The sequence below is a fragment of the Tamandua tetradactyla genome, chromosome 19 (genome assembly GCF_023851605.1).
Source record: "Tamandua tetradactyla isolate mTamTet1 chromosome 19, mTamTet1.pri, whole genome shotgun sequence".
NCBI classification, from domain to species: domain Eukaryota; kingdom Metazoa; phylum Chordata; class Mammalia; order Pilosa; family Myrmecophagidae; genus Tamandua; species Tamandua tetradactyla.
Window position 1 is genome coordinate 63739421 of NC_135345.1, and position 14841 is coordinate 63754261.

Genomic DNA, 14841 nt, shown 5'->3' on the forward strand with positions numbered 1-14841 from the left:
TAATTTTTAGTGTAAATTATCATACTTTTGTTTTCATATATTCTTAGCTTAGCTGGATTTCAAATTACCAAAATATACAATAGAATACAGAGGGATTAGTGCTTTTATTAGCTCTTCCAAATTCTTTAGTTATTACACGCATGGTAATAACCACCTTGAAGTGGCTCATTCAGTGGAGCCAGCTGCTAGGGTCATGCCCTAAACACAGTTCAAACAGCAGGCTCCAATCTGATGAAACCTGACCGGAAATCGTGGAACAAACAGAAGCTCAGCAGTCATTCATATTTAAGATTCAGCAGGCACACAAAGCTGAAAGCACCTTTTCTGCTTTGACATTGTCTATAAGTCCAATCTTCAATATGCTGATTCTCTCATAATACAGAAAATTAGTTAATTCCCTTTGGAAATTAGGAGTAAAAAAATGTCTCTCCTTGAATTGCTCTTCCTTCTTTTGATCAGCTGACGAGATCTCTTTTACCTAAGGATAAAAGAAACATTTTAAATCAAAGTTTGTCCATTTATAAAACAGCTGCACATTTTCTGTATACATTCAATTCACAAGATAAGAATTTACTTGCAAATAAAGTGAAATAGATATTCTCCAAATCTAACCAAAATGTTCTTAAAGAATCCATGAGTTGGTAAATATTTTTATTAATTCTTCTAGATATTGATTTTTTCTGATATACAGTGTTTGGTATTTTACTCAGAGACATCTTCAAGTCAGGATACAGACTTCTGAAAGCTCTGGACAATTATCTCTGGCTTCTCTGCTACAAAGATGTATCACTCTCTACAGCAGCTCAGCCACACATATATCCCATAATACACACACAAACATGTGCTATAATATCTTCATTATGTTATGTATTAGTTAAAATATGGTATAATACAGGCAATCATTCACCTGAAAATTCATTATATAAAACATACATAGAGAGTGTTCAATGATGATAATTTTGAAGGTAAAAATTTTGAGATTTATGGTTTGCTGAATATACTTCCACTGGCTACGTCTTCTGCCTTTTGCAAACAGGCCCAGAAGATATTTACTAAATGTGCCACAATATAGGTAATTACACTTTTTTAAAAAGGTAATTACACATTTTTAAAAAGTCACTTTTTTAAAAATGCAGTTTTATTCTAAAATGTTATATGTTCATATACCACATAATTATCCAAATTGTACAGCCAGTGATTCACTTTATCATCATATAGCTGTAGTCATCACAATCAATTTTTGATCATATGAATGAATGAACTGAGGAATAGATGTGACTGCTGTACAAAGAAAAATGAAAATATAAAAGAGCACCCAAAGCATCTCATGCTCCCCTTCTTCCACTATTATTTCTTTCTTTTCTGTCTTTTTTTTTTCTCACTCATGTCCATATACTGGATTAAGGAAGTGTCAGTCACAAGATTTTAATCCAACAGTCACACTTTAAAGGCCCTACAGTGATTTAATTGCTTTAAAGAATCAAGGCTATTGATTTAACAGTTTAACAGTTTCAGGTATTTCCTTCTAGCTACTCCAATACACTAAAAACTGAAAAGGGATATCTGTATGCTGCATTAGAATAACCTCTGGAGTCTATTTGAAATCCTTCAGGCACTGAAACCTTATTTTGTTTCATTTCTCTTCCCCCTTTTGGTCAAGAAGGCTTTCTCAATCCCATGATGCTAGGGCCAGGCTCATCCCCAGTAGTCATGTCCCACATTGTCAAGGAGATTTATGCCCTTGGGAAGTAATGTCCCACATAGAGGGGAAAGCAGTGAGTTCACTTGTGGAGTTGGCTTATTGAGAGTGGCCACATTTGAGCAACAAAAGAGGTTCTCTGGGGGTAACTCTTAGGCATAATCATAAGTGGGTTTAGCTTCTCCTGCAGCAATAAGTTTCATAATGGCAAGCCCCTAAATTGAGGGCTCGGTTTATTAAATTGGTATTCCCCAACATTTGCAAGAATATTATGTCTTCCCCAAGAAGAGAAATTTAATATATCTACCTTTTCTCCCAGGCCCTCAAAGTGACTTTGCAAATACTTTTAAATCTTCTGCTCAGGTTACTCTTAGACATATTAGGACATCACACCAAACTGTACAAACAATACCCAGAGCTAGAATCTCACTCCCTATTCAAGGTTCCATATAGTTATGGTGTTCAAATAAGCTGACCACACAAATTAAATTAGATAGTGTGCTACAGAAAATATAAATTTGATAACAACTAAACATCTCTTCCTTTGGTCTCACACAGAAGTTGATGTTTAAAAATATAGTCAGTATCATCCTTGACCTTTTAGTCTGATTTACCTTAGTCCTACCCACATCAGCTTCATTCACAGCTCTAATTGAAATCTGATCAATTTTTCAGGGTTTTTATCAGTTACTAGGTGTGGAGTGCTGGCTTTTGTAGCTGCAAAATTCTAGCTCTGGGTGTCAGGTGTCACACAAATGCCCAAACTTCTAAGGAACAACCAGGTTATCCACAAAGAGCTACGCATCTTGAAATTTAGAAATAACCATTACAACTGAGGAATAGACGTGACTGCTGTACAATTTGGGAAACTTTATAATAGGACTTCCCCTGATAACCTATGCTTTCAAGTTCAAGTCTCAGAATTTGCACATTATAGTTAGTCCATATTAGTGAGATGTTATAATATTTGTCTTTTCTTTTCTAGCTTATTCAGCATACTGTCCTCAAGTACCAATGCTTATTTTCTGCTTGATAGCAAACCCTCTTAATCACTCTAATCTTCACTTTCACTTTCTACATCCTTGATTCATATTTTCAAATTATTTTTCCTCCTATGCCTATGAAAACAACCTGCTCAGAAGAAGCCAACTGTTTATATTGCTGCAAATTCTGTTGTGTTTTGCTCTCAATTTTATCTTTTGTCTGCTCCTCCGGACCTGGGCTTGCAGTGACCACCTTTGACCTTATGGGTGCTATACTTTTGGACATAATTCTGACATTTGTTTTCATGCTTCTCATGATCACCTAACGGTCAAGACTTTTCTTGCTTTCTTGGCACCATCAGGTAGGGGTTTGCCAGGCTTTGTCTCTCTACCAGGGCAGGAGAACAGAAAGTTTCCATAAGACTATTACACAGTTATGCTTCCACCACAAAAATGTTTTCTTAAATTATACCTTCACTAGAATTTATTATACCACAATTTTGCTGGCTCTGAATAAAGCCAATTGTTAACATTATATTAATTTCTAATTTGAAATGTAGTATTTAATTGTCTTTAGTTCACATTTTTTTTGATTATTAGTGAGGTTGAATTTTTGAGTGGATATTTGTCACTTGTATCCACTTCACATGTTCACAAATTTGATTAATTCTTGGGGTCATGGTGACCTAATAGATAATTTTAATGAGATGTTTATATTGAATATATTAACAATTGTATGAATGATTATTGAAAGTATTTTTTTCTAATTGTTCATTGCAGTGCAGGTCTGACAAAGTCTTGGCCAAACCAGTGGGAAGATCCAGAAAAACGACTGTCCATTAGATGAGGCCTTCATTGCACTGGAATGACCTAGCTCTAGAACTCTCACTATGCTTAACCACTGACCAGAAGCATCATCCCATACAGTGGGTGACTTCAGAGTGAATGCTATGGTCGATTCTGAAGGGGCAGTGGCTGGAGTCTGTCAGCTAACTATACTCCACAAAAGTGGTTGTTCTTTTGCAGAGGGATCTGAACAGTGCAGTCTTAAGACTGTTCTAGTTTGCAAACTGCTGGAATATAATAGACCAGAAACCAAAGGGCTTTTAAAAAGGGAGATTTATTAAGTTGCAAGTTTACCTGTTCTAAAATTGTGAAAATGTTCAAATTAAAGCAACTTTATAGAACTGTCCAATCTAAGGCATCCAGGGAAAGCTACCTTGCTTCAAGAAAGCCAATGACTTTCAGGGTTTCTCTCTCAACTGGAAAGGCACATGAACATGATGACATCTGCTAATTTTCTCTCCAGACTTCCTATCATGGTACTCCTCCAGGGGAATTTTCCATCTTCATCTCCAAAGTTCTCTGACTGCATGTGCTCTAAAGCTTTGTCCAGAATGGTTATTCTTAAAGGGCTCCAGGAGGAGATATATGTTCATTGAAACCATCTAATCAAAAGTTAGCAACCACAATTGGGAGGGTCCCATCTCCATGGGAACAATAAAAAAGCTCTTATCCAGCAATATTGAATGAGGATTAAAGGACATGGCTTTTCTGGGGTTCACAACAGATTCAAACCGGCGCACCATCTTTTGAAATTCCTTCAACTTTCTACCATCATTCATAACAAATAGATGAACTTGCACCTATACTGCCCTCTTTCTTTTTCTTAATACTCAAGGTGATGCTCCTTTTGCTATATAATGCTACCCATTTCACCTGTCTTCTATTGAATTCTTGTGTGCATCACCATGGATGGGATACTTTAAGACATTAACTCTTTTTTTTCTCTAAACCTTCAATCTCTCTCCTGTATACACTTTTTCCTATAAGCACATAAATGCCACAAGAACAACAAAATGAAAAACAAAACAGCATCCCTTTCTAAACCCCACTCCAGCTGAATATTGTTACTGTTTTACACAGTTTGCTTCCTTTCACATTTCAAAGCCAAACTGCTAGGAAAAAGCTGCCTTTATTCTCTCCCCTTCTTCCATTTTGTGTAATTCTTTGTTCCACTGTAATCTTCCTGCCTCTATTACCCTCTTACTTGTTCTTCTAAGATTACCCTGTGACAGTGAATTGTATTACCACAATTCCTCTCCTTCTGCTCCTTGGTTCTTCAAGTCATGTCCAAATATGTACTTTCTAAATAGCTTTTGAACTTATTTTCTAAATATATATATATATATATATATATATATATATATATATACACAGATATATGATTTTATATGTTTGTGTGTGTATATATATATATATATATATGCATTCAAGCGCATATATATATATGCATATTCACATACATATACATATGTATATATGTTTCAAATCACTTCCCTCTATCCCCATTATTACCTTTTTACAAACTATTGTTTACTTCCTACATGGATTACTACAAGAGCCAGTATTGTTTTTCTGCCAATGATGTTTTTCCTACAAATCCATCCTCCACCCTATAGCCAAAGTGATGTTCCTTAAATAAATAAAAATCTGGTAATTCTATTCCATTTCCCATGATTTTTATACTCCTTCTTACCGTGGAGATTACACAGTATAGCTGTAGTGTTTACAAATGCAGCTCTGGAAACAGAAGGCCTAAATTTGAAATCTAACCTCTTTGCTTACCAGCTGTGTGATCTTAGCCAAGTTATTTCATCTCTCTGAGCATCCATTTCTTTACCTATAAAATGGAATAATAGAACTAAGTACCTCAAATGAGAGTGGCAATGATTGAATCAATAGACATAAAGTGTGAAGAACAATCCTTGACACAGAATAAACACTATAATTAGTCAAGTATTTTATCAGGTTTTCCAAGATGTGGTCTGTGCATTCAGGTGCATTTACTGAAGAATTTGCTTCTTCTATTCTGTTGACTAATATCAGTTGTGTTAATTGCTTACTGTTTTAAACTCCTTTTGGACGTTTTACTCCACGATATTTTTTAGCTTATTCATATTCAGTCTTCATGTCTCAGTTAAGGTTTCACTTCCTCTGATTCTGTAATTCCCCAATTTTGGTGATATTCCTCATCTGAGTCCATAGACAAATCTTAAACAGATGTTAATGTTTATTAAACTGCATTGCACTTATCTACCTACTTTTCTGAATCCTCTACTGGACTATGACCCTTACAGAGACAGGGACTTATCAACCATGTGCTTTGAATTCACAAATTGTATACAAAATCAGTACTTAAATTCATATGTGTAGGTGAAATTGTCCAGAGTATAGAAAAGGAAGAAAGAATTTAAGACCAAATCTCCAAGAATGTTGATATAAAAGAGAGTGAGCCTAAAGTAGGAGAACATATAAGGGTTATCACCTTCAAGTGTGGTTTCATGAAACACAAGGTTTCATAAAGGTGTAAGTGATGAATTATATCAAAAGTTAAGACATTAAATAAAGTTAGGATGGCAAAATATTTTTTTGGATTTAATGACTTGGAAGTAATTGGCCATCTCAGTAAGATTTTGGTGGTAGAGTGAAAGTCAGATAATAAGTAAGGGGTAGAAAAGAAATTATCACAGCGAATATTGGCAATTACCTTAGGAAGTTTGGATTTGAAAGGTATACAAAAGATATGGTGGAAATAGAAGAGGGAATGAGTAATGATTTCTCTTCTAATGGAAAACCTGGAACAAGTATTAAAGTTGAGGAAATCTATATTCAAGAGGCAGTTTTTGAATAAACTATAAATGAGGGAGGTTAATACATAGTAAAATGTCCTGAAGTAGGTGGAATTCTAGACTTGTGAGAAAAGGAAGTAAAAGTGTTCTGCTCTAACACAAGAGAATGATGGAACACTTAGTATGAGAAACATGAAAGTGTACCTATTTGATGGTTTTATTTTGTCTGTAAATTTGCAGTCACTGTTTCTGGATTGTTGGTTAGGTAGAAATTATTGCTCTGAAATGTGTAAGAGTTAGGGAGGCCACATGAGATTAGTGACCTAGAGTGGTTTTACACAATCTCTATCATTAGCATCTGACTTTTTTTTCTAAGAATAGTAGGCTTCTTTGTGCAAAAAGGAGAAAAAATGGTTGAGTTTATTTAGTTGATTTTTTATTAACTTCTTCTTGGGGCGTATATATCTCAGTCTTTACTTCTAATATTGGAGGACATGCTTCATCTGTGATCTGGATTACATCAAGAATCCTCTAAGCAGTTTTTCTTTTTTACTCACCTTGTAAACCAAACAACAAAGAGATCATGGTATCTCCCACTTAAAATGTTCAAAATGGCTTCCTGCTTCATCTATAAAATGTTCAGAGTCTTTACCAAGGCTTCTGTGACTATACCGAGCTAGCATCTCACACATTTCAACATCATATTCCAATACTTTTTGTCTTATTCGCTACAACTAAGTGACACTTGCTTCTCTCTCTTCCTTTCCTAAATCTCCTTGTGCCTTGCCTCTTCTTATTATTCCCTTCAAATGTCGGTTACTTAGAAAGGCCATCCCTGATCATCTTAACTGACTAATTCTCTATGATATTGATCTGCTTTATTATCTTACAGAATTTATCAGAAATAACTCTTTCATGTTTTTGTTAAATTATTTACCTAATCCAGAAGAAAGCAATTTGTTCACCACTGTAATTCCAACATCTACATCAGAGAAGACATTCAATTAATATTTGGTGACTGTGAAATGAACGATACAATATTATCAGAATTGCAAATCTCATCTTTGTAAATAAGAATATATTTATCTCTTATGTATTCAAGGATTAATGATCTTGAATCCCATAAAACATTTTAACCATGTTGACCACAATTAGAATATAAAGAAGTTGAGAAAAACATGTTTTTGTTGTAAGTGATAACCAGACATTTGTCAGAGAATATGATAGGCACCGTCCTGATGCCAGCCAAAGGGACAATACCTAAAAAACCCAGGCAAAGACCACTTAGGTGAGCATGGAGTTGAGGCAGATTGACGCCTGGCCATTTTGATTCTTGATTTCAATGCCTCTGTGGTGCTGCAAAGAAATTAGATGTCCTCTCCTTGGACCAGAGCCTCAGGCCATGGGCTTTGGAATCTCCGCTGAATACCTGGCACCTGGCTCCTAAGGCCTCTCATTAAATGAAGTCTGCTTTCTTCCAGCCCTTAGACTGACTCTGAAGTCATTCTCCTTTAAATATGCTATGTGCTCTTGACATGCTTACTGTGGTTTGGCTGTTTTGGAAGCTTGTGACTAGCAAGCAAATAAATTGCATTGAGCATTCAAACGATCTTGTGTGGAATCTGTTTTTAAGTGCTGATTTTGCTGTCGATTTCCATCTGCTTTGGATTTGTTATGAGAAGAACATTTAAAGGACAATCTACAAGCATACATCTTGATGGCAGAAACTTTATGTTTACTATTTTAATTACTTCTTAGAATTGTTTTGCAAGAAAAGTATTTTATCTTCTGTATTTAAATTAGGAAAATGACATTCAGAGAAACCGTAACTTCCACTTTGTCACACGGTTGAGTAGTAGCAGAGTTGTACTGTAGTCCCAACTCTTCACAAATTCAGCATTTTTTGTACTCTGGTGATTTGGATGCATTGATTGCATGTGAAAGTAACATTAACCTTATCGCTGGCTGACGAAACAAAAAAGGGGTAAGAAGTTTGCTTTTTGAGCCATCAATGACCACTAGATGTTAGTACAAATTAAACAAGGAGTTCACAACACTGAAATTTATTTTTCATTTTTATCCAGCTACTTACAGCAGCAAAATTAAATTAACAATACTTTGAAATACTTCTTTGCTGGATTATACTTTCTACAGTAAACTAGATTGAAAAAGGTTGTTCACTCCAACCAATGATTCTGTTTAATACAGCATGCTTTTCATTTTGTGTTTATTTCATGATGCTTAATCCATATATCCTCTGAAGCAAGTTTATTTATACACACGCATAACACACGCCCACACACCACTATCCGTAATTCCTTACATCAAAGCGGAAGAGATTTGGATTTGTTTATTTCTGGAGAAATGGAACTTATAGTTCCCAAATATCCAAATATATAAAGAACAAATTATTTCAAGTGTAATTTTGCTTTTGTGACGTGCACATTATTCTGTAACCTTTGTGTTATGTTCATAGTTAGCATTATACATAGTCATTAAGATTGTTTTGTTAACAGAAAATTGTACTTAAATTATAAGACACTTTCAGAAGTGCTTTTTATACACAGTAATGAAAGGCTTGCAAAGACAATTAAGGGACCTGTATTCTGTATAAACCGTATTGGTACAACTTTATCATCACAGTATAATGGTCTACTGAAAAGTAAATCTATGATTAACATGATGCTCTTGGTCAATGAGAATAAATAGTTATTGCCTTTCTGCTAATTTATTATATTTAATGTTTGCAATTTCTGTCCTTTATAAATTCTGCAATTTAATTTGGATCTTTATCTCTAATTTGCTATACAAATATTTAACTGGAATATCCAATTTCTAAAATCTAAGATTTCAAAAATTTAAGATTATTTAAATGAAATAGGAAAGTGCATATTCTTTTGTAACTAGTTTCTTTCACTTAACATAATATTTACAAGATTCGTCAGTGTCACTGAATATAAATATAGGCTGTTTACCAGCACTGCTGTTAATTAATAGGATAAGCTTTTTGCTTCTTTATTCATTTTGTTATGAGTGCATATTTGAATAGTTTTAAAGTTTGAGCTTGTTATAAAAAATCTGCCATGCACATTCGTGTATACATTTTTGATACACAGATATATGAATTACTGTTGGATATATGCAAGTAGTAGAGCTATTATGTCATGGGGTATGTATAATTTTAGCTTTAGCTTTCTTTGCTTTCTGAAGTAACTGCAAAAGTTTTTTTTCTTTCCATGGGCAGGCACTGGGAATCGAACCTGGGTGATGGCAGGTGAGGACTCTGCCTGCTGAGCCACCGTGGCCCACCCACTGCAAAGTTTTTATGTTTTAATTTTATATTTTTTCATTGTTTCTTCCTGGCATATGGAAATGAAATTCATTTTCATATATAGAACTTTTTCCAGTGACCTTACTATATCACCGATTCATTCTATTGACTTAGATTAGATTATGGATCTTTATGTATACAATCATGCCATCTCCAAATGATGAAAGCTTTATTTTTTCTTTCAGATTCTTGTATTTTTTTCTTAAACTTAGCACATTAAATATAATGCTGCTAAGAAGGTCTGATAGTAGATATACTTGTATTCTCCATGTAGACTTTTAGAAATTACTTCTTCATTAACCATATTGTTGATATAAGTTATTTGTAGATACCTTTTTATAGATATCCGGCAGTATAAATAAAGTCTCCTCTATTACTAGGTGAACAGTTTTATAATAATTGAATTTTGACTTGTATTAAATGTTGTTTTCTATATCTCATGTGATGATTATGTGCATTGTTCTACTTAATTCTGCTGATATGGAGATTACATTGTTTGATTTTCAAGTGTTAAAGCAAATGTCTCAATGTCCTCATATTATAGTTCCAGAGGCAAGAATTGAAATGTGGTGAATTTTCTAAGGATGCATAAGTCCAGAGCAGTGAGAATGATGCAAAAAAAAGGGAAAGCAAGTTAAGGAAAAACTCAAAGTAATGTGATGTAATGACTTATTCCACTTCGCAGTCATCCAGGAAGACACCCCACATATCAAACTCAGCAGATTTCTTTGGCTACGTGCTTTAATCACTTGGCAAAAGAGGTGTCTGCACACAAAGCTAAGTGTAAAATTACTTTTCACCTTTGGTGAGATACTTGGATTTTTAAAAGCATCTTGATCCTCTTCAAACTTTCAATGTATCCATTTATTAACTGAAAGTAGTAGGACTCATATTTTCCTATTTTATTCAAGGCACTACAAACTCTTGTTATTTTTAATTATTTTGATGCTGATTTGTTTTCCAAATTTAAGCAGCAAGATCACCTTTTAGTTGGTTGCAGTATCATTTTGACTACTTCCCATCATTCTTTAAGTATTTCCTTAATTTTAGGCACTATATCATGATCAATTTCATCTTATTCTTTCACTGTTCCAGCCCTGAAGTTAGTCCTTTCTCCAAGGATTCCAATACCTCATCATGCAGATTGGTATTTAAAAGCCAAGATCTAGGTGCTAAATATACTGATGCTATTGGTTCCCACTTCAAAACTGGATGTTCTATCTATTTGGCTCTGAATTCTAATTACTTCCCTTTCTCTTCTGAAACCAGTAAGAACTCTGCTTATTTTCCTAACCACTCAGCCACCACTTTTTCTGAGTGTTTCAGCTATTATTTATAAATGAATCAGCAACTGCCTTCTCCAAGTACAATTTAAGATAAAAAGTAGGTGGGAAAGCTATTGTAATTCGGCATTTAGGGTATTTCAGTCATTCAGTTTGAAAAGCACAAGAATGTTGATTTTTCAGGATTTTTGTGTGTGCAATACCAGTTAGTAGCAGAAATTTTTACTGAGAGAAAGAGCCTTACACATTATGTTCTACTGCATGTGTTTGATCATTACTGAAATTCTTTAAAAAGGCACATTCTTCAGTCAAATGTAGCGTTAAATGGATCAAAGAGAAAAGTAAATGAATTACAGAGAACTGCATTCAAAAGTCTGTCCTGCCAATTATCTGATCAAGTATGTGTCTCCTTGGGCATTTACTTGTCTTATGCAAATGCTAATAATAGCATGGATCTTCCCAAGTCTGGTATACCATACATATTAAGTGAATACATCTTTCTTTCAAAGTTGACTTAATTTCACACAAAGTCATTGATAAGAAAGCCACTGATGAATCATTGATGAGCATTTTGCACCTGTGGATGGAATCTGAGATGTGTAATCTCATGTGGAGAGAAGCCAAGCATCTTGAAAATGAATGCTTTTTATTTTATTCTGAGGGTCAGTTTGGAATTCCCTGGAAGTTATGTGCATACAAATAAGATATTTTTAATACACAAAGTTTTCAAGGCAGCAAAGATTAGGAGTAATGAAGATAAAATGACAGTTTATAGATCTGTAATTTGGATTAATGGGTTGTGCTAAATCAGAATTTAGTGGTGAATAGCTTTTCATCTACTCCTAGGCTTACTCTATAAAAAGCAATGCCCCACTATTTTGAAGTATGTTTTCTGATTATTTCTAAAGTTGATCTTAAGGCCTTGCCCTAGAAATACTCTTTAATCCACACTAAAATTGCACAAAAACTATTAACCATTTTATAAAGAATATAAGCTACTAAAAAAAGCACCAACAAAACTTAAAATGACAAATGGTAGTTTGTTACTGCATAAAACCTAGGAGAAGAATTCTGTCTAATTGATAATATTGAAAACTACAAAAATATTATATGGTAAAATAAACTGGGTGGACATAAACAGCAGGCACACAAAAGCAGGCAATTCCTTGGGTGCACTGGTGGTTCAGTGGTAGAATGCTGGCATTCCATGCGGGAGACCCAGGTTGGATTCCCGGACCATGCACCCCCATCCCCAGACAAACAAACACACAGAAAAAAACCAGGCAATTCTTAACATGATATGGAAGAAGACAGTCATGATAGCAATCTGGTATGCTCATTCTGACCAGAAGACATTTGACTTCAAATAAATAATATGCTAAAAAATGGGTGGAGTAAAAATTATTAAAATTTTGATTTGGGCATATATTGATTAAACAAATCTTTTAAAAATTTATACATAAAATACTTGCTCTCTGGTTAAAATAATTTCCACTCACTAAAAAAAGAAAAATAGAAAATAATAGAAACATTTAACTAATAAACATTTACTCTCTGCCAAATTCTGTTGGTTAGGAATCATTCAGAATGTTTTTATTATTTACCGTTTTACATACTGAGAATTGATTTGATTTGGTTTGAGTCATGTGGATAAAAATACTGGTAGAGCTTTTGACCCACTACCTTAAAATGCACTTAGTTTTCATGCCAAATGTATAAATATCCATTTAAAAAGATAATATCTTGCTCTTTATGTTTATGTATAAATGGAAGAAAAAATGAAAAACCTGGAATTTTATCACCTTTCATATTTTAACAGTTGACTTGCAAACCAACCAAAGAAGATACAATAATTGATTATAATTACAAAAAATGATTTGTTTGATAAATACAGAGACTAATACCCCAACATAATTCAAAGTCACATGAAAAAATTAAAGTAAATAATTATATCACAGATTTTAATGAACTCAGGGATTTGTTGTCTTGCCAGAAACATGTGTTAGTACTGATTAAATATATTTATTAATGCAATGAACAATGACTAGGAATGGCTAAGATCAAATTCAATCTTGTCTCTTATCTCTTATAATTAACCCAGTGTGCTGAACTATCAACAGTATCTAAGCTATTCAAACTTACAAATATTAACCTATAAAAGAAGGGCATTTACAAATTCCTCTTAGTCTGCTACTATTTGGGAATACATGAAGATAAGAGACATTCTTCTGGGAAGTAACAGCAGCAAAAAGACAAGAAAAGCAATTACTTAAAATATGAATTTATTAAAAGACAGAACCAGAAGCAGCACAACTCTATTGGTTCCCTAATTACTAATTATCTTTCATATGTGCCTAATGTGGAAAAAAGGTCCAAATTACAAGTAGTACAAGGAATTATTAGATTGTACAGTGTGGATACCATTTCTCCATTTGAAAATTTCACATGCAAAAACTGAACTGGCAATATTTTAATGTGTTTTAAGCAATCTGTACCATATAAACTTTATCATCTCTTTCAGATGTCTTTAAAACTTATTACAAGTACATTAATTAATGTTGCATAGTAAAGCTAGTCTTATAGTTGGGGATATAAACAGAAACAGCACTATAAAGGTATTAAATAGTTCCAGTAGGTTTTTTCTCTTCATTTTTTCCCAACTTAAAATTTCAGTTAATTTATGCCATTTAGATCCATTGTCCTTCCTATCAGTCCTTTTATTTAATATTTGATGTAAATTTTATTGGTTCATGACTCAGTATGTACTGTAGTAAGAAAGAGATTATATTTTTTCCTTTCTGAGTTTAAAATAAAAAGCAACAGAGAAGCTACATTTATAAACAGTGCTACAACCAAGGATTTGCATATCTAAACAGTTTAATATTGAGCCTTGCAAGCACTTTACTCCTCAGCGACCTTTCCCTGCCCATATGTACAAGAGATAGAAGATGAATGGCATTGTTTTTTGGTTGCTCTCTGGAGGAAATTAAATATTTATTCCAAGTATGCTTTTTTACCTTGACAACAAATCCAAAGAACATGTGCTTTGATTAATGTATATTAACATTTCTTATTACTGCAAGATATATGGATTGCTTAAAGCTTGAGGACAACTTTAGGCATAGTTTGTGGAAGAAGAATTGGCAATTGTTTTAGGCCATGAACTTTCAAGAGAAAGTTTCTGGGAGGAAAAAGCTGGTTTCTTGGGTGCACTGTGTTTCGGGGTAGAATACTTGCCTTCCATGCGGGAGACCTGGGTTCGATTCCCGGACCATGCACCCGAAAAAAGAAAAAGAAAAGAAGTAGCTAGATTCTTGATCTAGCACTGACATCACATCTTTTGGATAGTGACTTTGTACCACTCACTCAGTATCTTTTAAACTTGGCTTCCTCATCTCAGAATTGGGATTAAAATAATATCTAAAACAGAAATATAAAATATACATCCTGGTTTTACAGAATTCAGAAGCAAGCATCCACACACTATAAATATCATATCATCATTATGATTAAGATGGTACATAAAGCTAAAGTAAAAGGTTTTGTGAACACTCCCATGGCTTTAGAAATGTATATTTCGCTGCACTTCTTTGAATTTATGTTCTACTTATGGACATTTAACTTAATATATTTTGAAATGTCTCTGAAGCATTTTCACATGTTTTGAAATGTTAAAGTGAAAGAGTCTTCTCTATCAATATTGTAAGAGCTTTGGGGGAAGAATGAGGTTTTTATTTTAATATTATTATGAATATTATTGCTACTTCTATTACCAGTATTATTAACAATAATAGTAGGAGGAGTATTTACTCGTCCATCTCATAAAAAAGATATTCAGGATTTCTAAAGGAAATGCAAATCAAGGCTTTGCTACTTAGGGACAATATGACTTTGAACAAGTTACCATTTGTAA

At 33.7% G+C, this 14841-nt stretch overlaps 1 long non-coding RNA gene across 1 annotated transcript; it reads right to left on the reverse strand.

The window, feature by feature from the left end:
* Positions 1-398: 398 nt before the first annotated feature.
* Positions 399-7328, reverse strand: LOC143663663 (uncharacterized). The gene is made up of 3 exons (XR_013166103.1): positions 7252-7328; positions 5311-5365; positions 399-478 (listed from the first exon to the last, which is right to left on the reverse strand). It is a non-coding gene; the product is annotated as an uncharacterized LOC143663663 (long non-coding RNA).
* Between the last annotated feature and the right edge of the window lie 7513 nt (positions 7329-14841).